A 24,131-nucleotide genomic window follows, 5' to 3' on the forward strand; every position below is an offset into this window, starting at 1 on the left:
AAAGAAGTTCGGTTTCAATTACTTATGAAATTAATCTATTTGGATTTCATAGATGCCCAATAGTTAAAAACTTTTTAACAATTTTAAAAAAAAAAAAAAACCCCAATTTTTTTTTAAATTTTTTCCAAGTTGGAATAACATGTTTTGATGAAGTGAAACATATTATTACTGCCCGCCGATCGATCATTTATAGCTCATTTTTACTCGGCATTGATTTAAGAATTGTTTGATTTTATGAAACAAAAAATGAGAAAATGAGTTAATAGGATGTGGCCCGTTTTTAAATATTTGATTTTATTTATAATAGAATACAATATAATGATTTAGGTGAATGGTGGGGTCCTCTAACTTAGAATGGTCGAACATGGTGCAGGTGCCACTATTAGAATTGAGTGCCGCGGCAAGGACTCCGACAAGATCACCTTCACGACTGAGGCCGTGACCGGCCTGACGGCGTTGGAGCGTGGACGTGACGAGCGACCTCGTGACGACACCTGTGATGCTGTCCTGGAAGAGCGCCAACCAGAGTGTGCCACCCCGAACGCAGGGCGGGACCGTGCTCGCGTGATCCTCACCCGAAACAACGGCATGACCTCCAACATTCGTTACGCAACAACATGGGATTCCTCAAGAGGACTCCATTGGCCAATTGCGCTCAGATCCTCCAGAAATACCAAGAAACAGAGGAGTCTTGAGAGATCTTTTCTCTTCTTGAATCATTTTAGAAACATCCTATGTTTTGTTATATGGTACTATTTGTATTAGAAGCTTAATTTTTGAGATAATGATTGATTGGGTTGTGTTATGTGTAATTTTGTGCAATAGTCACTCACTATTGTTGGCTAATGTAACTCCTTTCTAGCCCAATTTCCACACTCTGTTGTTATGGCAAACTTGAAAATGTTTGTTTTACTAAAGGAATAAAATATCATTATCTCATTTTATACAAATAGTATGTAAAATTGTGGCAGAAACCAATCTAACCTCCTCGAATGGAAATAGTTAGTGGGCTTTCCTTAAAGCCCATAAGCAAATAGTTAGTGGGCTTTCCTTGAAGTCGCAAGTGACTTTGGATCGATCGTATAGATTATCTACATCTATCTATGTTGAGAATATTGATAGTTTATTTGTACAAGGTTCTGATTGAAAGATCTTCTGTAACCATGAGCATGTCTATTAGTGTACGATGTAGAAGAAGGTTGGATTTGACAACCACTTTCTTGGAGGTGGAAATTGTCAAATCTGCACAACAGGATATAATTGCATTTCCATTTAGAGTGGCGATTAAAGCTGCATTGATAGCAGTATGATTTATGTTAAATTCTCTAAAATTATGTCTCACATCGATTTGGTGAAGATCCTTTCTAATCTATATAAGTGTGGATAACCCTCCCCCTTATGAGGCCTTTTAAGGGGTGAGTGACTCATTTCTAATAATTTATGAAGCATGAGTGACCAAAATTATCCAATTTGAATCCAATCTTCGATCATATGAAGTGAAAATAATGTGGTATTGTTAATGAAGATTAGTAGTGGGAATGATAAGTTACCTCATAAATTAATTCCTATAATCAAGCTTACGACAACATAAAACATGTGCTTGCTAAAGAGCTTTTATTTTGCAGTGAAAATACAAATGATTTAATAAACAAATTTCTCTAAAAAATGTACTAAAATACAAACATAAAACATGTTTATATACTATATACACTAAAATATTATACTATCTGCGAATATATATAAATAACAGAAGATATCATTAGTGCATGTGTTAAAAAAAGAATCCCATTACACTTTTAGAAGCTGCAGGATTGAATTATTATAGTCCAAACTCCAAATAATTAATGGTTACATGCATGTCCAACAAAAGAGACGTAGCTTTTCTTGCCCTAATTTACAAAGTTGATTCTTTGAAATTATACTACAAAGGGATGGGGGGAGTTCTATAAATTTATATAGACCCTCCATTGTAGTAGAAGTCCTATGGTTCTAATTCTAAATAGTCATCCCATACACTTCTACCTTCTCCAATCTTCCGTTCAAGATCTAGTTTTTTGTGGCTAAATCCAAGTTATCTGGTGTGTTTTTAGTTTAATTTGATAATTAACAATTAGGCATAATTTTTGAATGATTCACATGGATCTATATTCATGTTGCAATTATTTCTATGTTTCACAATATAGGTTAGATATATTCATGAGAAACACAACACTTATTCAAAACTAATCCATGATGCATATATCTTTATATCAATCTTTCTCACAAAACACACATTACATCTCTCATACAATTCTATATCTCTCACTATATATATCTCTTAGAGTGAAAATTGAAAAATCTCACCCTTCAATCCACCATGTCATGATACCCCATGTCCCAAACCGAACCCGTCAGTTCCAAATCCCCGTAAACCACTGGCCCGAACCGAGCCACTCGATCTCATCAATGGTCCACAAACTCCCCGAAGCCTCACCCTCATGAACATTGCTCTTCTCCATCAACGGCATCTCCAGCCAATCACACAGATTCAACTCCTGCAAAATGCTATTCTTCTCATTCACAACCATCTCATCCTCATTACCATCCCCAAACCCCGCCTCCGCCGCCGACCTCCCAGCCCGGCGCCCAGATCCAAACTCGCGCGGCTGCTTCTCATTCACATTAATCCATCCCTCGTCCTCCTCATCTTGATCAGAAATACAGAGGGATTTATGAGTCAATTTGACCAGGGCCTCCTCCTGGTTCACGACCTTCGCCCATGTGGCGGTGTCCTTAGCAGTCATCTTATGCTGTAGTGACTTTGACTGGTTGACCAGCCTCCTCATCCTCTCGAGATCAGGCGCCATGCTCATGATAATTGCAGCGAGCACGCTCACCTTCCAGGCCTTCTTGAGGTCGTGGGGCTTGCGGTAGGGGGCGGGCCGTGCTCGTGCGCGGCCTCCCCCGGTCCCCCACCAGAGCTCGTCCCCGCGCGGCCACCACGGCTGCGCGTGGCCGCGCTCCATGGGGAACCGACGCTGGGGCGGCACGCAGTGCTGCATCAGCGCAGACAGCAGTGACCCCAGCGTCGTGTCCTGGAGCTCCTACAACATGTGCATGAAGGAGTTCGGGCTGGCGTCAGCGGCCGCGGCCACCCTGGGGAGGAAGTCCGCGATCGCGCTGGGGGCGTTGCGGTCGAAGCGGACCTCCTCATTCCACGAGCCATGGAGGCTGTCAGAAGCCCCCGTGACTGGCTTTCCCTTCTCGCGACGATGCCGTATGACGTAGACGAAGCCCTGGCCTTTGCAGACGTCCATGATCTTGGCCATGTACTTAAGCACGGCGGCGTGGGCGCGGCATATTTCTTGCTCCGGGAGGAGCTCAAGCTTCGCCGTGGCGCGGGCTCGTCGATGTGCGGCGGTTATCTTCTGCTCCGCAGCGGTCACTTCCATCCGGCGGTCCGGTGCGAGCGTCGGGCGGTCTGTGAGAGCTCCTCGTCGTCGCTCTGGGCGTCCGGCTCCGAGGCTTGTGGCTGGGCGAAGCTCTGTCTCCGCCGCGCAGTCGAAGTGTGGATCTTGTTGGATATTTTAGTGTAATTAGATTAACTTGATATACGTGATCATAATGAGACATCAAATAAGTTGGAAGTGCGGGTGTACACTTATTTGAATTCCTTATGATTAGACGGAGTTCGGGGGCAGCGACCCGAGTAGCGGGGTCCAAGGGCAGAGCCCCTGGCTGGGGTCAGCTTGGAAATTTTTTATTTCCATTAAAGTTGTTGTACAGAAAATTCATCCGGAAACATAATTTCTGAAAGTTGAAGGACTATTTTGCAATTTCTTATTCCCGCCAAAAAACTGTTAAAACAGTTTATGAAACGGGAGACGCGACTCTTCATTTTCAGCCTCTTCTTATGGTCAATTTCGGGGTCAAAGTTTTTATAGAATCTACATATGAAGATCTTCGAAACCTGAATTGTATCCGATCAAATATTGGTAGAACCGCCAAATTGATTTGATCTGAAAGTTTTCACGCCTTTCAGGACATCCGTTTTGTTTAAAACTCCCTAACAAAGATCAAATCAATTCTGAAAATGTCGAACAAGGAAATGGCGAAGGAAACAACGAAAGGTTTTGCAAAGTTGGACAAGTTTGCTGGCCAGGATTTCAGACGATGGCAGAAGAAGATGCATTTCATGTTAACGGGTCTGAAGGTCGTGTACGATCTGAGTACTCCCATGCCCGATGCTGTTGATAATAAACTCTAGAACAGACGAGAAGGCGGATGAAATGGGAGAACGATGACTACATATGTCGTGGTCACATTTTAAACGGTATGTCTGATTCCCTTTTTGATGTGTACCAAAACGTAGAGTCTGCTAAAGAGTTGTGGGATTCTCTCGAAGCCAAATATATGGCAGAAGATGCCTCTAGCAAGAAATTCTTTGTTGGGAATTTATTAACTATAAAATGGTGGATTCGAGGCATGTCATGGAACAATACAACGAAATATTGAGGATATTGGGACAGTTTTCCCAATATGATATGAAAATGGGTGAATCCATTCTGTTTCTAGCATTATCGATAAACTGCCACCCTCCTGGAAGGATTTTAAAAATAATTTGAAACATAAGAAGGAGGAGTTGAATCTGGTCGAACTTGGAAGTGACTTCCAAATCGAACAGTCCATACATGATATGGAAAAGAGCTCTGTCGGTAGTGGGAAAACAATGGTTGGTTCTTCTGTGAACATGGTGGAAGAGGGTGAATCTTCCAAGGCTGAAAAAGAGAAACAATTATTTAAAGGGAAACGAAAGTTTTAAGGATACACCAGTAAGGCTGGGGATAAGAAGCCTAAACTGATGTGCTGGAAGTGCGGTAAATCTGGGCACTTCAAGAGGGATTGCAAGTCTGGAAATGGTGGAAGTAAGGGAAAGAACGAGGCTGGTAGAAGTGGATCCAAGGATCCAGGAAAACAATCAGGTTCGTTTTCTGTACCTAATGATCATTCTGTTGAGAATTATTATACATCAATAATTTCTAAAGCACTTTATGTGCAGGATGATGATCTCTCGTGGTGGGTTGATTCGGGTGCAACGTGTCATGTGTGCAAGGATCGTCAATGGTTCAAAGATTTCAAACTAATTGAAGATGGATCTTCTTTGAAGATGGGCAACGTTGCAACTGAACCAATCGAAGGAATAGGAAATGTTAGCATAGTATTTACTTCCGGAAACTCTTTAGTTTTAGAAAATGTTGTGTATGTACCTGGAATTCGTAAAAACTTAGTATCTGGTATTGTATTAAATAATTGTGGTTATAAACAAGTGTTAGAAAGTGGTAAATACATTCTGTCTAGACATGGTACTTTTATTGGTTTTGGTTATCTATGTGGCATGTTTAGGTTGAATCTAGATGTTTCTTTTGTTAATAATTCTGTTTGCATGACTTCTACTAGTTCTAGTAATCATGTTAGTAAATCAGAATTGTGGCATGCTAGATTAGGACATGTACATTATAAGAGATTGAAAGACATGTCGAAAATGAGTTTAATACCAGCTTTTGAATTGAATGTTGAAAGGTGTACAACTTGCATGTTAACTAAGATTACTCGACAACCTTTCAATAAACATATCAGTAAAGATACTAAGGTATTAGAACTTATACACAATGATTTGTGTGTCTTTCATTCGACTCCATCACTTGGTAATAAAAAGTATGTAGTTACTTTTATTGATGATGCTACTAGATATTGCAATGTGTATTTGTGCCATTCAAAAGATGAAGCTCTTGATAAATTTAAAATCTTCAAAGAAAGTGTAGAGCTTCATCATGGTGTGAAGATTAAAGTTCTTCGCACTGATAGGGGAGGTAAGTATTATGATCCAGTATATTTCGAATCTATTGGTATAGTACATCAGACCACTGCTCCATATACACCACAACAAAATGGTGTATCGGAAAGAAAGAATAGAACGTTTAAAGAAATGGTTAATTCAATGTTGTGTTATTCTGGCCTAAGTGAAGGATTTTGGGGTGAGGAAATATAAGATAGGTGTGGGTGATATTGTATGGACTAGTTACACATTTAAGACTAATGGAGATAAATAAAAGAATGGAAGAATTATCATGTATTATGCTTTTGTTATTTAACTTTAATAAATTCAATTCTTTATATATAGTTTAATTATACATTTAACTGGTGGATTTGTAACGGAAAAACAAATAAATCAGAGTTCTAGTCAATTAGCAGATTATTTAGACTAAATCCATTTACACAATTAACGCATGAATTCTGCCCACTTGAATTAAAATATGTTTTTTTATTAATTGAAACCCTAAGCATACATACTTCGGAGAGAATTGGATACTTTAATGATTCTCCAAAGAATCAAAGATGCCTTGCTCTTTTTCTCAACGTAAGGATCTTCGATACTAGATCACGGATCTTCTAATTGTGTCACAAACTTGTATCTTGATCTTAGAGTAGGCTAAGCTTATCAAAATATGCAGATCTTGAATAGAGAAGAGATAGAATCCCACAAGGAGTGGGAAGAGAAATTTTCGATCCCTATTCGCAATAGAGGAGAAAATTTTGCAGAGAATTATCTTTGTCTCCCATATGTTCTCCTATTTATTAAGTTATGTATTAGTTCAGTCATGGATCTATGGAGGTTTTGATTTGGCTACACCTATATGACTTTAAATAATTAAATTAAGCCTCAATTTAATCCAGACCATAATAAATATTACTATCAACCACTACGTTAAATAATATTGACTACCCATCCAAATCCGAAATTATAATGAATTAAGGCTTCCTCTTGTATTTATTATTTCACGTTCAAGATATAAATGTCCATTAATCAACTGAAGTTTGGTATTGACTTAATTACTAATTAATAATCTCTTCGCCTTGTCAAAAGCAAGCCACTTCCATGTGCACAAGATTTAAGAAACTTATATTTAAAAAGTTAAAGTAGAGGGAATAAAGTATGAGAGAGGGAATAGTAGAGGAGTGAAAAGAATAAAGTAGGTAAGAAATAAAGTAAGAGAGATGATTTTTTACTTGAAATGGAATTGGCTCGCTTATGGTGGAACATCCCAAAAAAGGAAAGTGACTCGCTTATAGTGGGACGAAGTATCTTATGTACTCCAAGGGTGGACTTGGAGTGAAATTCTTATTTATTATTCGTGGAATAAATTTCAGCTAGCTAGGTTCTAAATAATAAAAATTAATTTCTAGCTCCTTTTGAGTACGTATCAAACCAGACTCACCTAGGGCGTGATTCAACATAATAGCAATCCAAACACCGCTAGATACTGATTATCATTACCGACAATATTAGGATTCTTTGATTACAAAAAGCTGCACATTTTGATAGATCAAAGTAATGCATAATCAATGTCGAATGCTCAAGGCTTAATATATTGATTAAGAAATATTAATGATCGAGACCTCGTCTTTCAGTAGATAACAATAAAGACTTGTCTCACCGTTAGATCCGTTCAATGCTACACCACACTATTGTCATCTTATTTCGTTAAGATTGGAAATATTTTGATGGACACTACTACGTTTCACAATAGGTAGTCTATCTAGATTATGAAATACACTTTTTCTTTTGTTATGAGCTTACTGTGTTACCTTAAAATTAACGACGCCCACAACCAGTCTACATAAACAAAAGACTTTGAATTGTTTTGTTTCTTATACATATAAACATAGGGATGTGATCAGATTAATAAGTGAAATTCTATCAAAAATCAAAGTTAATCTCAGTCATTGGATCTTGTGATGTAACCATTAGATTAATGTCACGTGTCATCTAATAATGTAGATTATTAGTCTAATAATGTAACTTAGCTAATAATGTACTATTTTAGTAAAATAATGTCATTTTTTCTAATAATGTAGCTTGGATAATAATGTAACATCTTAGTCTAATAATGTAGCTTATCACAACCATCCAATCTAAGGATTCAAGGGCTGAGATTTGCTTTTATTTATGACAGAATTTCACTTATTGACCTTAGTGCGCCCTATAAACATATAAAAAAACCATTAAATGTAAAAATATAACACATTATGACAAAAATAATATATTTATTCCTTAAAAAACTAAACGAAGAATTTTACAATATACAAGCGCTCGAAAAATACTTTATAGTATATAAAACTCTAACAAAAACAAGGAAATGGAATAATCTATTTATGACTCGATTATCATTGATTTTATTGATTTAAATTGATTTCTTTCTTTCTTCAATAAGCTTTAATTGTAGGTAACCTTAAGGCTGGAAAATCATACGAATTGGGTCGTTAGCAGCCGACCTGTCTCATTTACTCCCACTGGTAAATGCACTTAATCAGAGTAGATTCATTAATGGTCGCCTCCTTAGTGATAATGCTCTGCTAGCACGGGAAATGATTCATGACTTAGGCAGACAATAATCGAGGAGAGGAAAGTCGTTTAATCAAACCCTCAAGCTGGATACAGTAAAGACATATGATAGGGTGCAGTGGCCGTTCTTGTAACATGTGAAGATGGACTTTCCGGCTTCATGGTGAGTATGATTAGTAGATGTATCTTCTCATGCTGGTTCTCCGTCCTTGTGAATGGTAGCTCGACAGGTTTCATCTAGTCATCTAGAGGCTTTAGACAGGGGGGCTCTTTATCACCGTCCTATATTTATAAATTCCATCCGTCCCTAAAATTTTTTTCACATTTTCCATTTCCGTCTGTCCCACAAAATTTGTCACATTTCACTTTTTACTATTTTTTATAGTGGACCTCACATTCCACCAACTTATTCTCACTTACATTTTATTATAAAACTAATACTTTAAAAGTAGAACCCACATCCTACCAACTTTTTCAACCCACTTTCCATTACATTTCTTAAAATCCGTGCCCGGTCAAACTGTGACAAAATTTATGGGACGGGGGGAGTATTAATTTTATAATAAAATGTGAGTGAGAATGAATTAATGGAATGTGAGGTCTAATATTAAAAATGGTAAATATGAAAGTTGATAAACTTTTAAGGACGGGGATAGAGTAATTGATTTGACTTGGGCTTTAGAAAACATCCTCTTTAACGGGTGTGTGCACATCTCTTGAGCACAAATATCTTGAATTAATCCATGCCAAACATTTTTTTATTTTTTTAGCTCAAGCTTTTCTAATCAGTCAAATGAGAACTCGATGTGCTATATAAATACTGATTCACAGTGTTCGTCTGTTAGGAATAAAGGTTGAAAATGATGCATGGATGCAAGGGCTGCGGTTATTTCAGTTAATTCGGTTGAAGACCGTTGCTCAATATCTTAAGACTTCAAGAATCGGTTTAGGAATCGGTTGGCTTGTGCAAGCAGTTATGATGAGCTTCATGAAGTATAAAGAGTTAGTTGCATTCGAGCTGCATTCATTCATTCAACAACAACATTCATTTAGAAGTCGAGTTTCTTCTATAATCCACATACACACACAGCGCATAGATAGTTGAGTTCATTGTAGCTGAGTGTGATCGAGTGAGTCTTGTGAGTAGATTCATGTTGTAGCTCAATTCGGGGATTGTAATTGAGTGTGAGTGTTGTACAAAGTTTGATCAATAAATCCTATTCCTTCTCTCCCGTGGACGTAGGCTTGCAAAGGCCGAACCACGTAATTCTCTTGTGTTTTCTTGTTTTCGTTTACGTTCCATTTGTTCATGCTATTCATATCGAGATCTTCATCAAAGTGTCTCGGTTGGAAGTCGGAATTCAGATCATACATTCACAAATTAGCGCCGTCTGTGGGAACGGGCAATCGGCGAGAAGGAAAGCTCGAGAGGTTTTCTTGTTGAAGATCGCTAGATCTTGATTTCTGATCTAGGTTGCTGCACATCTGGTGTTCGACAGAATATCTACAGCTAAGTTTGATCTTGAGAAGTTCACGGCAAATAATGATTTTGGGCTGTGGAGGCTCAAAATGAAAGCTGTGCTCATGCAGCAAGGTTTATGGGATGTATTGAAGAAGGAAACGATCACTGAGGCAGAGAAGGCTGACCTAAAGTATCAATAACATCAAGATAAGGCTTATTCGACCTTGATCTTCAGCCTAAATGATCGTCTGTTGAGGGAAATCTCAAGAGAAGAGACTGCATCGGGTGTTTGGAAGAAACTAGAGTCATTGTATATGACAAAATCCCTCTCCAACAGACTTCTCTTGAAGCAGCGGCTATTTACTTTCAAGTTCACTGAGTCAAGAAGTATAAGTGAGCAACTCGAGGAGTTTGCAAAGTATGTAGATGACTTGGAGAACATCGATGAGAATATCAAAGATGAAGATAAAGCGCTCATGCTCCTCAACTCTCTGCCTAAAAGCTTCAAACAATTTAAGGATGCTATCCTTCTTAGAAGAGAGTCCAAGGTGACATATGAGGAGGTGCACTCTGCATTGAAAATGAAGAAATTTCAGAAGGTTGCAACAAAGCCAACTGATCCAGCATCAGAGAGTTTGAATATCAGGGAAGACTTCAAGAAATCTGGCAAGAAGAAGTTTCAAAAGAAGGGCAAACCCTGGAAACAAAAGCCTGCACAAGAAAGGGAGACGAGGTCATGCCATTACTGCAGCAAACCAGACCATATCAAGAAAAACTGCTATGCTTTCCAGAAGAAACAACAAGATCAACAAGCTACACAAAATACAACAGATATGATAGAAGAAGTTCAAGCCGCAGAAGCTTTGAATATTGCAGATGAAGACATCAGAAATGTGTGGATCATGGATAGTGGATGCAACTTTCACAGGAGTTCTCACATTGAGTGGTTTGAGGATCTGCAAGAATCTGAAGGAGTTGTGTTGCTTGGGAATGATCAGGAATGCAAGATAGCTGGTGTTGGAAGCATCAAACTGAGAATGGCAGATGGATCGACAAGAATTCTATCAGAAGTCAGATTCATTCCTCACATCAAGAGAAATCTAATATCTCTGGGGGGTACTTGAGCAGAAGGGATACTCTTTTGTATCTTCTGGTGGAGTAATGAAGGTCATCAAAGACTCAAAGGTGGTTATCACTGCTTTGAGGAAAAGAAACCTATACTACATGCAAGCTCAGGTAGTAAATGGAGGACCCAATGCAGTCACCAACACAGATCTTAATCTATGGCATTTAAGGCTTGGGCATGTGTCAGAGGCTGGTCTGAAGATCTTGGCCAAGACAGGTGTAATAAACACTGATGTCTCCACTGGTTTGAGGCATTGTGAGGAATGTATCATGGGCAAGAGCAAGAAGCTTCCTTATGGTGTTGGGAAACACACATCAGAGCTGCCTCTGGACTACTCACACAGTGACATATGGGGTCCCTTACCAGTTGCAACAATTGGAGGATGCAGGTATTTCTTGACCTTCATTGATGATTTTTCTAGGAAGATATGGATTTATTTCATGAAAAAAAATCAGAAACATTTGATAAGTTCAGAGAGTGGTGCACTGAGGTTGAAGTGGAAAAGAAAACATCACTAAGGTGCCTTAGGACAGATAATGGACTTGAATTCCTATCACATGGTTTTGGTGATTTCTGTAAGATGAAGGGAATTAAAAGGCGTAGAACGGTGCCAAACAATCCTCAGCAAAATGGTGTGGCTGAGAGGGCTAACCGCACAATCCTAGAGAGAGTAAGATGCATGTTAGCAATCTCTGGAATGCAGAAAAGGTTCTGGGGAGAGGCTGCTTGAAGCGCGTGAGTGCGCTGATAGACACGTGTTCTTGTTCTATTGTTCTAGGTCGAGCCACTAAATCCAATGAATCCACTAGATCACTTGGTCTAGGAACTCAACAGAATATAGAAGGCTCAGTTGTTGGACACACACTTCTCGCGTTCAAAGATCCCTCAACCCGTTATACTATAGACTAGTATAGAGAAGTAGCGGTCGATCCCACGAAGATGGATACGTAGGAGAGCATCTGAGGAACTTTGGATTAGAAAATGGCTGCTGCCACGCAAATTTGGGTTGAGGTTTAACTACCACTAGACCTAGGCACGAAATTAACCTCTAGACCTAGGAAACTGTAAACATCATGCTGACATCGAACAACCTTGTGGTAACAAAATAAATAACTAGCTTACTAGACCGAGCAAACGACTTCCTAATATCACTAAACAGAAAGCAGGTAAACAGTGGGGACCATATTCCAGAAACAGAAACGTACGAAATTAAAGCTGCAACTAACTAACAAAGCATTTAACTAACAACGACATGTATCTTAGGAGCTGGATCAAACTCGAACATGAAGAAAAAGAGCACATATCTAGATTCAAACAGAATATAGAAATTCGGGCGTTGGAAACTTGCAAACAACCGGAAATAAAACATATCTACATATACTAGACGGAATGAAATGAAAACACGAAAGCTAGGCATAAACCTCGATCACTCTGTTTCAGATCCAACGTCGGATGCTCAATCCACTCCGGATCCAAGCAGTCCGAACCCAACAACAACCAAAATCAGCTCCATAGTTCCCGATTCAACAAGATCTACTCCGATCAACACCAGATTCCAATGATTTCACCCAACTCAGCAACCAATACGAAGTTCAAACATCAAACTCAGCAATCACAACAAACTCAGAATAATAAATATCCATAATCGAAATCGACATAAGCAGAGAAATTACGGAAAACAGAAATTTAATAACCAAAAGCAATTCAACCGCAAACAGGGTCGAACATCAAACGGCGAAGCTCGGCTTGATCCACGACAGGAAACTAAAAATGAAAGCGTTTAAATTGTATCTTCGCCCTCCTTGAGGACGGTGTTACCCAACTACTGTCTAGCAAACTATAACCCAGAACTACCCTACGATTCCCTCATGAATACCCAAGTGTGCAGAAGTGAGTGAGCTATGAGCTACGATCTGTTAATGAGGCCTCCACCGAGAAGGTCCCTCCAGATTGCATGCTTTCTCCCTTATATAGGTGCGGACATAATCTTCTAGAAGCCTTCGTAGAAATCTCCATTCTACCCTTCAGCATCTTGATTTCCTCCGCCTTGTAATTTTTCTTCAAATTGCTCACTTATCCGCCAGTTCCTTGGACCATGCAAATGTCCTTCTCTTTTCCTGGATCTGGCGAAAACCTTCTACATACCTGGCTTAAAATATGTGTTAGACCCCGCAAACGTGTGAATTTAACCCCTTAACCAATGCACGAAATTAGCCTTATCAAACTGCTCACACTTAATCCATACTTGTCTTCAAGTATGAAAAAAATATAGAAATAAGGCGAATTTCAATGCATGGTCATCCTTGACTGACTCTATAGACACAAACAAAACAAAACTCCTAGACCTAGAAACACTAACAGACTTAAATAGAGAAAACAAACTCTTAAAGAAAACACAGAGAAAACACAAAGGCATGAACTAGCTTCAACTTTTAAGCAATCGTCCCCACAAGCTTAAGGCCTATCCTATTTGTCTACAATCTCCAAATCCTCCCTTTTCCTTCTTCTACCTAATCGGTCTGTCAGTTCGTCAAGATAGCCTATTGATTTCCCATTTGTTAGATTCACTCGATCACTCATTCCTCACCAGGGATGTTAGGATCGAATCACTCTTAAGTCAATGTTACACCACTGATGCGTCGGGTTATGAGAGTTTCCCTTCTTATAATTCTCCTTCTTTTTAACATCCTGGGTCAGGTTACTGTTGCTTCCTGCCCTAGGTAATTTTTCTCCTTTTTTTACTCCCCCTTTTTATATTTTCCCATGGACTTTGTCCAGCTTATACTCTAATTCTGTTTATTTTATTCCTCCTCTGGACTTCGTCCACTTATACCTCTATTTCTGGACTTCCTCCTTATACCTCCAGAACCCAATTTTTTATTTCTCTCCTTACGACTCTTCTCCCTAAGCATCAAGTGGTGGCCCCTTTTATACAAGTTAGCTCACAATGTATAGGCTTATAACTCACATTTATGGTGGGGCTTCACAACTAGGTCATCTAAGGCATCCTCTATCGTCCTTACTTCATTCAAACTGAATTCAGCTTAGTAAGTAAAAAGGCCTCAAAGTTGATATGCATCATATCTTCAATTGCTCTCACTAAGGGGATCTTGCCTTATTATATTCACTAGCTCATGCGACACATATAAAGAAACTAAACCTAAATCTAAAGACACCTAATCACATAAGAACACAACTGTACGACTCCCTCCCCCTCCCACTTCACTCAAGCTTGTCCCCAAGCAATTCCAGTGAAGGGGGGAAACAGGGAAGTACAAACAAAACTCAACAAAACATAAAAAAAAAACTTCAGGGACAACAATCCTGAAAAAACAAACAAACTTCTCACACTAAGACCGAACAGCGGGCTAAGTGGGAGAAGGCACAACAGAAGAACAACCAAAACATGCCAGGAAAAACACAAACTTCTCACACTTAGACCAAAAATTGGGCTAAGCGGGAGAAGACGTAATCACAGGCAAATATATGCAGAATATGGCATGCTGGGAAAAAGAAAACACAGACACAAACAACAAATATATAAACATAAAATGAAAGAAAGAGAAAAAACTAAAAGTAAAGTTACTTGGTCAAGGGGGCTTCATTTCGGGGTTGGCTCCCGAGTGGTAGAACGTAAGGGCGGGTTACTTTTGCTTTCTTTCTTGCCGGCGAATCCGGCTTCTCCTTCACTTCCTCACTCGGTTGCTTGGTCAATGTCTTCTTCACAGTCAGGGTCTTTGAAGCCGACGGGGCTAGCAGAGGTTTAGACGCGGGTGGGGGATGCTGTGGAGATGAACTTCCTGGCCCTGGCTGGGTGGACACCTTGCTGGGTCCAGTAGTCAGCTTCGCCTGAGGCTCGGAGAAGTTCTCCTTCAGCCATTTGGTCATCATCATCATTAACTGGACAGCCTCTGCCATCCGATCATTTTGCGTAGATGACTTCCCCACCAAGACTGTGACGCACCCCTTGAGGGCCTGCATCTCTTCTCTAACTCCCCCGAGTTCTGTCCGTATCCCGGCCATTTCTTTCCTTGCGTCACCGAGTTCCTTGCTCATCACACCCATCACCTCTCTGAATTCACCCAATTCTTTGTGCATCGCACTCACTTCTGCTTTCATCTCCTCCACTTCCATGCTTGCCTTCGACTCACCAACACCCTACTCTATCTTGACCTGGGGCTCCAACCTGCCGACTTCGTAGAAACAAACCTCCTACAACCCCTTGTTGAAAAAGTAGTCAACGTTGAAGATTTCTAGAGGCTCACACATAACCACCTCAGGGGCAGATTTGGCTATCTTCATTATTGTGTTTCCCTGAAGATAAGCCCCTAAGAGGTGATACGTGTACATGTGTCGGGAAGGGTTGGCGGTCATTTGATGGCATGCCTAGGAGCTGGATCAAACTCGAACATGAAGAAAAAGAGCACATATCTAGATTCAAACAGAATATAGAAATTCGGGCGTTGGAAACTTGCAAACAACCGGAAATAAAACAGATCTACATATACTAGACGGAATGAAATGAAAACACGAAAGCTAGGCATAAACCTCGATCACTCTGTTTCAGATCCAACGTCAGATGCTCAATCCACTCCGGATCCAAGCAGTCCGAACCCAACAACAACCAAAATCAGCTCCATAGTTCCCGATTCAACAAGATCTACTCCGATCAACACCAGATTCCAATGATTTCACCCAACTCAGCAACCAATACGAAGTTCAAACATCAAACTCAGCAATCACAACAAACTCAGAATAATAAACATCCATAATCGAAATCGACATAAGCAGAGAAATTACGGAAAACAGAAATTTAATAACCAAAAGCAATTCAACCGCAAACAGGGCCGAACATCAAACGGCGAAGCTCGGCTTGATGCACGACAGGAAACTAAAAATGAAAGCGTTTAAATTGTATCTTCGCCCTCCTTGAGGACGGTGTTACCCAACTACTGTCTAGCAAACTATAACCCAGAACTACCCTACGATTCCCTCATGAATACCCAAGTGTGCAGAAGTGAGTGAGCTATGAGCTACAATCTGTTAATGAGGCCTCCACCGAGAAGGTCCCTGCAGATTGCATGCTTTCTCCCTTATATAGGTGCGGACATAATCTTCTAGAAGCCTTCGTAGAAATCTCCATTCTACCCTTCAGCATCTTGATTTCCTCTGCCTTGTAATTTTTCTTCAAATTGCTCACTTATCCGCCAGTTCCTTGGACCATGCGAATGTCCTTCTCTTTTCCTGGATCTGGCGAAAACCTTCTACATACCTGGCTTAAAACATGTGTTAGACCCCGTAAACGTGTGAATTTAACCCCTTAACCAATGCTCGAAATTAGCCTTATCACTGCTGCAACTGCAGTATACTTTTTGAATAAATGCCCATCTTCAGCCATCAACATGGACACTCCTGACTTCAGATGGTATGGCTCTCATGGAGATTATGCAAGGCTGAAGCCATTCGGGTGCAAGGCATACTCACACATCAGGAGAAGCAAGCTTGAAGCAAGAGCCATAAAATGTGCTATGCTAGGCTATCAAAGGGGAGTGAAAGGTTATAGACTGTGGTCGATGGAGCCTGGGAATAATAGGGTAATAATCAGCAGAGATGTGACTTTTAGGGAAATAGAGATGCCCTACATTGAGTTGAGGTGGAGCTTCTTGAGCAGATTGGATCAGATTCTGATATGGAGTCTGATGGAAATGAAGAGCCTCAAGTGGGATCAGAAACTCAACCAAATCAACAAGGAGATGAGCTCAGAAACTACCAACTTGCAAGAGACAGAGAAAGAAGAGTGATTGCTCCACCTGCCAGATACAACAACTCCAGTCTGGTGTACTATACTCTCTGTGTGGCCGAGGGAATAGAATGCTCAGAGCCACAAAACTACAAAGAAACATTGAGGAGTAGTGAGAGGACCAGATGGATGAAGGCAATGAAGGAAGAGATGGAGTCACTCATTAAAAACAATACATGGATTCTGGTGGAAAGAACTAAGCTCCAGAAATTGATTGGTTGTAAGTGGATTTTCAAAAGAAAGATTGAAGCTGCTCTTAGGAATAAAGTGAGGTACAAGGCTCGGCTTGTTGCTAAGGGATACACTCAGAAAGAAGGCATAGACTACAATGAGGTATTCTCCCCTGTAGTGAAACACAGCTCCATTAAGATTTTGATGGCCATAGTATGTCAAAATGATTGGGAACTACAGCAAATGGATGTAAAAACGGCATTCCTTCATGGGGAGTTGGAGGAAAGTATTTACATGGAGCAGCCAGAGGGTTTTATAGAGCCGGGAAATGAGAATAAAGTTTATATTTTGAAAAGGAGCCTCTACGGATTGAAGCAAAGCAGCCGGCAATGGAATAAGAAATTTGATGAGCATATGCTGCATATTGGTTTCAGTAGATCAGATTATGACAGTTGCGTTTACGTGAAGAAGAATGATGGGAGAGCAGTAGCATATCTCCTTCTCTATGTGGACGACATGCTCATTGTAGGTTCAGATATACATGAGATTGACAAGATAAAGTCAGACTTGAGCACATGTTTTGAAATGAGGGATTTGGGCGATGCAAGAAGGATATTGGGAATGGATATCATCAGAGATAGAAGGAAGGGAACATTGTGGCTAACACAACAAGAGTACATCAGTAAAGTCTTGAAGAAGTTCCAAATGACTGACTCAAGATCGGTCATGACTCCTCTTGGCCCACATTTCAAGCTGAGCTCAGAGCAGAAGCCTAAAACTGAAGAAGAGAGGAAAGAAATGAGTAACCTGCCTTTTGCCAATATAGTAGGAAGTGTGATGTATACTATAGTGTGCACAAGACCTGATATAGCTCATGCCATAAGGTGTGTAAGCAGATATATGTCAGATCCGGGTAAGATCCATTGGCAAGCTCTAAAGTGGATCTTAAGATATCTTAAAGGATCTGGGAGTGTTGGGATATTGTACAGGAAGGGGTATGACTCAACAAAGGATGCTGCTATGGGGTTTTGTGACTCTGATTTCACCACAAACTATGACAATAGGAAGTCACAGACAGGATATATATTCGCCTTGTATGGCTCTGCAGTTTAATGGAAATCTGGATTGCAATCTGTGGTAGCTTTGTCGACAACGGAGGCTGAGTATATTGCACTTGCGGAACCAGTCAAGGAGAGCTTTTGGATGAAAGGAATCTTGAATGATTTTGGAGTGCAGCAGAGAGCTATAAGAGTACATTGTGATAGCAGCAATGCAATTAGCCTATCGAAGCATCATGTGTTTCATGAACGGAGTAAACACATAAATGTGAGGTTGCACTTTGTCAGAGATGAAGTGAGTATGGGAGAGGTGAAGATTCAGAAGAAAGGGACAGAAGATAACCCCGCGGACATGTTGACTAAGGTTCTGCCGGTGTCCAAGTTTTCTCATTGCTTGGATCTGGTGTGTCTGTGGTTCAGAGATAAGTAGGAGCTGATGGAGATAAAGGGGGATAGAGGATTGATCATCACTGTTCAACCTAGGTGGAGATTTGTTAGGAATAAAGGTTGAAAATGATGCATGGATGCAAGGGCTGCGGTTATTTCAGTTAATTCGGTTGAAGACCGTTGCTCAATATCTCAAGACTTCAAGAATCGGTTTCGGAATCGGTTGGCTTGTGCAAGCAGTTATGATGAGCTTCATGAAGTATAAAGAGTTAGTTGCATTCGAGCTGCATTCATTCATTCAACAACAACATTCATTTAGAAGTCGAGTTTCTTCTATAATCCACATACAGACACACAACGCATAGATAGTTGAGTTCATTGTAGCTGAGTGTGATCGAGTGAGTCTTGTGAGTAGATTCATGTTGTAGCTCAATTCTGGGATTGTAATTGAGTGTGAGTGTTGTACAAAGTTTGATCAATAAATCCTATTCCTTCTCTCCCGTGGACGTAGGCTTGCAAAGGCCGAACCACGTAATTCTCTTGTGTTTTATTGCTTTCGTTCACGTTCCATTTGTTCGTGCTATTCATATCGAGATCTTCATCAAAGTGTCTCGGTTGGAAGTCGGAATTCGGATCATACATTCACATCGTCAAAATGCAATTTAACAGATACTATAGAATTAATCCAAGAAAAGCATCATTTATTTTTTTAGCTCGAGAGCTCTTGAAATACTAATTCACTGTGTTTAACTAATGCAATTTAACCGACATTTTATTATATATTTTTACTTTCCTCTATTATATTCAAAATGTCCATATTATTGAGAGTATCCACATTTCATCCTCCCTAGTGTCGAACTCAGCCTCGGAAGTGAAAGTGGACCCTACAGATCCAGGAGTCTCGACCAGGTAGTCTTCGTGGTCGGGCCAACGGGCGCCGCCTCCGCCTCAGCATATCATTGTCGACACTATTCGGGTTTGGGAATTGGCTCGGATCCATACTTGATAGAGAAAAGATAAGAGAAAGAGAGTAGAGGAGAGAGTATTGTGTGAAAAAAGTGTGAAAAAAAGTAAATGAGGGAGGGAGTATTTATAAAATAAAAAAATATACGAAATTATAAACGTGTCGCACTCGTTCTCGGGCGTCGTCGTCCGACGCCTTGCAATGGGCGCCCGATGCATCGTCCGACGAGTCGGGCGACCAGGATGACCGAACTTTCGGTCGTCCCATTCGGACGGACGGTCGATCGTCCGCCTGCAATGGGCGGACGATCTCGCCCGAGGACGATTTTCGTGGATCGGATGGATGATCGTCAAACCATTGTGGATGCTTTGAGTGACACATGATTTTAGGAGTAGTTGTTAGATGAAGTAAGTAGAGAGAAAAAAATAGTTAAATATTTTAATGAGAAGAGAAGAAAAGAGAGAGAGTTATTTCGAAATATAAAAAGTAGACATGTTCAGTGGGACAAACTAAAAAGGAAATATGGATATTATAAATGGGAAGGAGGGAGTATCATTTAAAGCTGCAGAGAAAAATGCTTAGGAATCTTGGACTTCTAAGAGCATCTCCAATGGCGGCGGCGTCACCGGCACGCCGATTTTTCGCGGACGCCGGTGCTGACGCCGAACCATTGCGAGCGGCGTCGGTGAAATCGGCGTCAAAATCGGCGTGCCCACGCCGATTCTTGGGCTGACGCCGATCCTCACGGCGATATTGTAGGCCCCGGATCGGGGTCAGACAGGCGTCAGATTTTTATTTTTTTTTAATTTTTCGAAACACTATATATACGCGCTTTGGACATCATTGTCATTCACACCATTTGTTTTAACGAGTACTCTCTCTATCTTAATTTCTGTACAAGATCAACAACGAGAAATGGAGAACAACTACGAAGGTTCTCCAGTGACGACCGGGTCTCAGACTCTCCCGGCTCCCGTGGGAGGTGGTTGGCCTCCGATGACCGGGTACTACAACATGTACCCGTGGCAGCAGATGATGCCACCGATGGCCGCCGGGGTAAGTGTGCCGGCTTGGCAGAGGGTACCGCCGATGCAACCCCCTATGCAGATGATGCGGGGGTGGGTACCCGGGATGCAGCCACCGGCGCAGCAGATGATGCCACCGCCGCAGGGGACGCCCGGGGGGGAAAACGTCTATCGGCCGGCTTTTGATTTTTCCACCGGTTCTTCGCACACATCGACCCCAACAGATGCACAGTACACGCAGTATGAGACCTTCTCCTTAGAGGAGTTGGGTTTTGATATTAACGAGGTTCCGGAAACTCTCATTCAAAGCCGAGGAGTAGGGCGGGGTCGGAGCGCCCCTAAGAAGAAGGGCAAGGCCAAGAAGGTTGGCGAGTCGTCGCAGCCGGGTGAGGATAGCGGTCCGGAGGAAGTGGACGGACGCAGAGAACGTTGCGGTGGCCAAGGCGTGGGTGAGTGTCTGCGATGATCCTCTCGTTTCGAACAACCAGAGGATCGTCAACTTGTGGGGCAAGATAGCCGCAGCCTACAGGGCATTTTGCCCTGAAGGGAGACCGCGCACCGGGGAGGAGTGCCGGAAGTAGTGGGACCGAATCAGGTCTGCCGTCTCTCGATTTTCGGGTTTGTACGCCAACGCCCTCCGCATGCGGACCAGTGGCCAAACAGAGGAAGACTGCAGGAGGATTGCGGAGAGATCCTACCCGGATCCCGGGAAGTACTATGAGTTCACCTACTGGAACTGCTACCTTGTGCTCAACGAGTCGGAGAAATTCCGGGCAGGTGTCGACGCTGGCTGGCCGAAGAAGCAGAAACTGAACTATACCGGTGATTATAGCGGCAGCAGTGGTGGTTCCCACGACCTCCCCGAGACGGCCCAGGAGGTCCCGACCCCTCGTTCGTTCGGTCGCCGACCTCGCCCGGTTGGCCAAAGGCGGGCGCAACGGGATGCGAGGAGGGCACCCCGAGTTCCCAGGAGGTCCAGTCGGCATCCCCCCCTCGGCAGGTCCACCGAGGAGCTCAAATTCCTCGCGCGTCAACAAACGCGCGCTCAAATGGTGAAGACGTTAGCCGACTTCCGGACGGCGGTGGACCCCGAGGAGAAGGCTTATATTTGCGTATTGCTCCGGAGCATGCGTGAAGAATTGGAGGGGTTGCAGAGGGATACCGGCGGGAGTAGCCGCGGCGTTGGTGGCGACGGAGGCGGCAGCGGCGGCGACGACGAAGGGCTGGGCGACGACGGAGGCGAGGACTGCGGCGAGGAGTGATTTTTTATGTAATTTTTTTATTGTACTTTTTAATTTTTGTACTTTTTAAAAAATTAATGTACTTTTTTAAATTATTGTACTTTTTAAATTTTTAATAGTATTATTCAATTTTCCTGTATTTGTCTCGTAAATTAAATTCTGTATGTTGCTACGATTGTAAATTAAATTATATAATTGTTATTAGTGATGTGGATAGGCTATGGGAGGGCTATTGCATGTCCAGATGATGTGGCAGGAGGATTTTAGTGCTAATGATGTGGCAATGATAAGGTTATGGGAGGGCTATTGCATGTCCAGAACTACTGGAGATGTTCTAAGTCTAAATAATGTTAGGGTAAAATATACTTGGCATATTCATCAGCAACAGCAAGACAGCAACAACTTTAATTTAAGATTCTCCACTTTAGAAAACAAAAACGGAATATTTGAGCAGATCAGATCTGTAAGAAAAATGTTGAAGTGCGGCAATGGTATATCTGGTGATTAAAGACCATAAATTTCTTTGACCAACAATTTTCGTAATTTAGTTTAGTTTTGTTTTATTTTATTTTTCAATTTTATACAGTTATAGAATCTTGATTAATCACTCTTGCTTTAATGGTTGTACTACCATAGAAATACACACAAGTAGGATAATAGTTTGATGGATGGGAAAGCCAAGAGAATTTTTTTAAAAAATTAACTCCTATATAAGGGAGAAAACTACAAATAAACTCTTATACTACAGATAGGAGGAAATTACAACTAAGAGATATTCATTTTATCCATAATTGGTGATAAATGCTAATAATAGTGTTGGCCATTGCTTCATCTATGTGCTATGTATGAGAGTAAATACTATAGATTAAATACTATAAAAATATATTTACAGTTAGTAATAATATAAATAATAATAATATACTATGTTTTTGAGCTGAAACAACAATAAAAAGGCCATTTATACTACCCTAAATACATTAATTCGGCCCAATTAAAGCACCTGAATGTGTCCTAAGTTATATTGCTATTTACGAAGTCACAGTTTGACTTTAACGTTTAAACATGTCTTAAATTGTAGTACTATTTCATAGTACAATTATAATTATTCAAATTCGTGCGTGATCCATTGCTAACTTTTCTTAAGTTGCTAACTTGCTAACTCATCAAAGTAGTATATTAAAAATATCAAACACGATGATAATGAAATGTCAACATAAACTTAAGTTGATATTTTAATATATTGTGTTGACATTAATATTTAAATGTCAACACAGTTTATTAAAATGTCAACACAAATATATGTTGACATTTTAATTTGATAGTGTTGACATTTTTAATACACTACGTAATAAGTTAGCAATTTAAAAAAGTTAGCATTATGACACACCCTTATTCAAATTTAATTATATATGTGTACAAATTCAATGACAATATATTTCTCACTAAGATCATCTCTAAGGATACACTAAAACCTAAACTGAGATAGGTAATTAGCTCCAATAATATTCTTAAACCAATCCCATTTTTTGTTTTCGAGAAAAAAATACTTATATTTTGATTTACACTAAACTCAAACGTACAAGTTTTTCAAATTTTGTGAGTAAAAAATGCATAATATAGAAAATATTCTTTTATATTTGAGTTTAGTATAAATAGTTGGAGTAAAATCATATCTGATATGATATTCACATTAAAATAAGTCCGAGTTTAGTGTAAATGGTGGAAGATGCTCTAAGTAGTTACTTTTAAAAACCGGAGAAATTTTCAAAATGCCCCAATTGATCAGTCAATAGCTCGTTCAACGTCAAATTTTTTTCCCACATTTCTGAAATACCCTAATATCACAATTTATACCGTCTAGTACATGTTTTTTTTTACTTTTTACTTTTTAGTCTGGAATTAAATTATTGATCCAACTAATCTCTTTTTTTTTTAAATGAATTCATACAGCAAAAAATCATTGAGTAACTAGTAACATTATTATAGTTTATTTATATTTTAATTTGTACATATACTAACTTCGAAAATTTACAACAGTATTTAGTTTGTAATTACTTTCTATTCTTGTAATGTTATTAAAGAATTAACGCGATCCACTTTACTAAATATAACATTCGTTTAAATTAATTTTCTACATTACGCTATTTGTATGAGCACATCAAAATTAAATTATCATAACTTAAAAGACAAAAACGAATACCCACTTGTTAAACCCTAAACCCTAAAGTATTTCTAAATGTTTATTTAATCTCAGAATTATTGCGTGTTTAATATAATGAAAATCAAGGTTCTCTGGTTCAACCATTAAATTCACACAATAATTGAATTTTTTTTATACCAACGCCTTATAAATTAGGATAATTGTACCTATTAACGCTTAATAAAATTGTTATGATAAAATGTAGGCATTTTGCATAATATGCAAAGGAGGAAATGCAATTTAACAGCATCTGAAAAAAGTAAATATAACAAAATAAGATGCTTAGGAATCTTAGACTTTCTAAAAAATGTTAG

At 40.1% G+C, this 24,131-nt stretch overlaps 1 pseudogene; it reads right to left on the reverse strand.

Annotated features, from left to right (window-relative positions):
• Positions 1-2,390: 2,390 nt before the first annotated feature.
• On the reverse strand, positions 2,391-3,341 carry LOC121770339 (annotated as a pseudogene).
• Positions 3,342-24,131: the final 20,790 nt, after the last annotated feature.

This window comes from Salvia splendens, chromosome 16 (assembly GCF_004379255.2).
Source record: "Salvia splendens isolate huo1 chromosome 16, SspV2, whole genome shotgun sequence".
Classification (NCBI taxonomy): domain Eukaryota; kingdom Viridiplantae; phylum Streptophyta; class Magnoliopsida; order Lamiales; family Lamiaceae; genus Salvia; species Salvia splendens.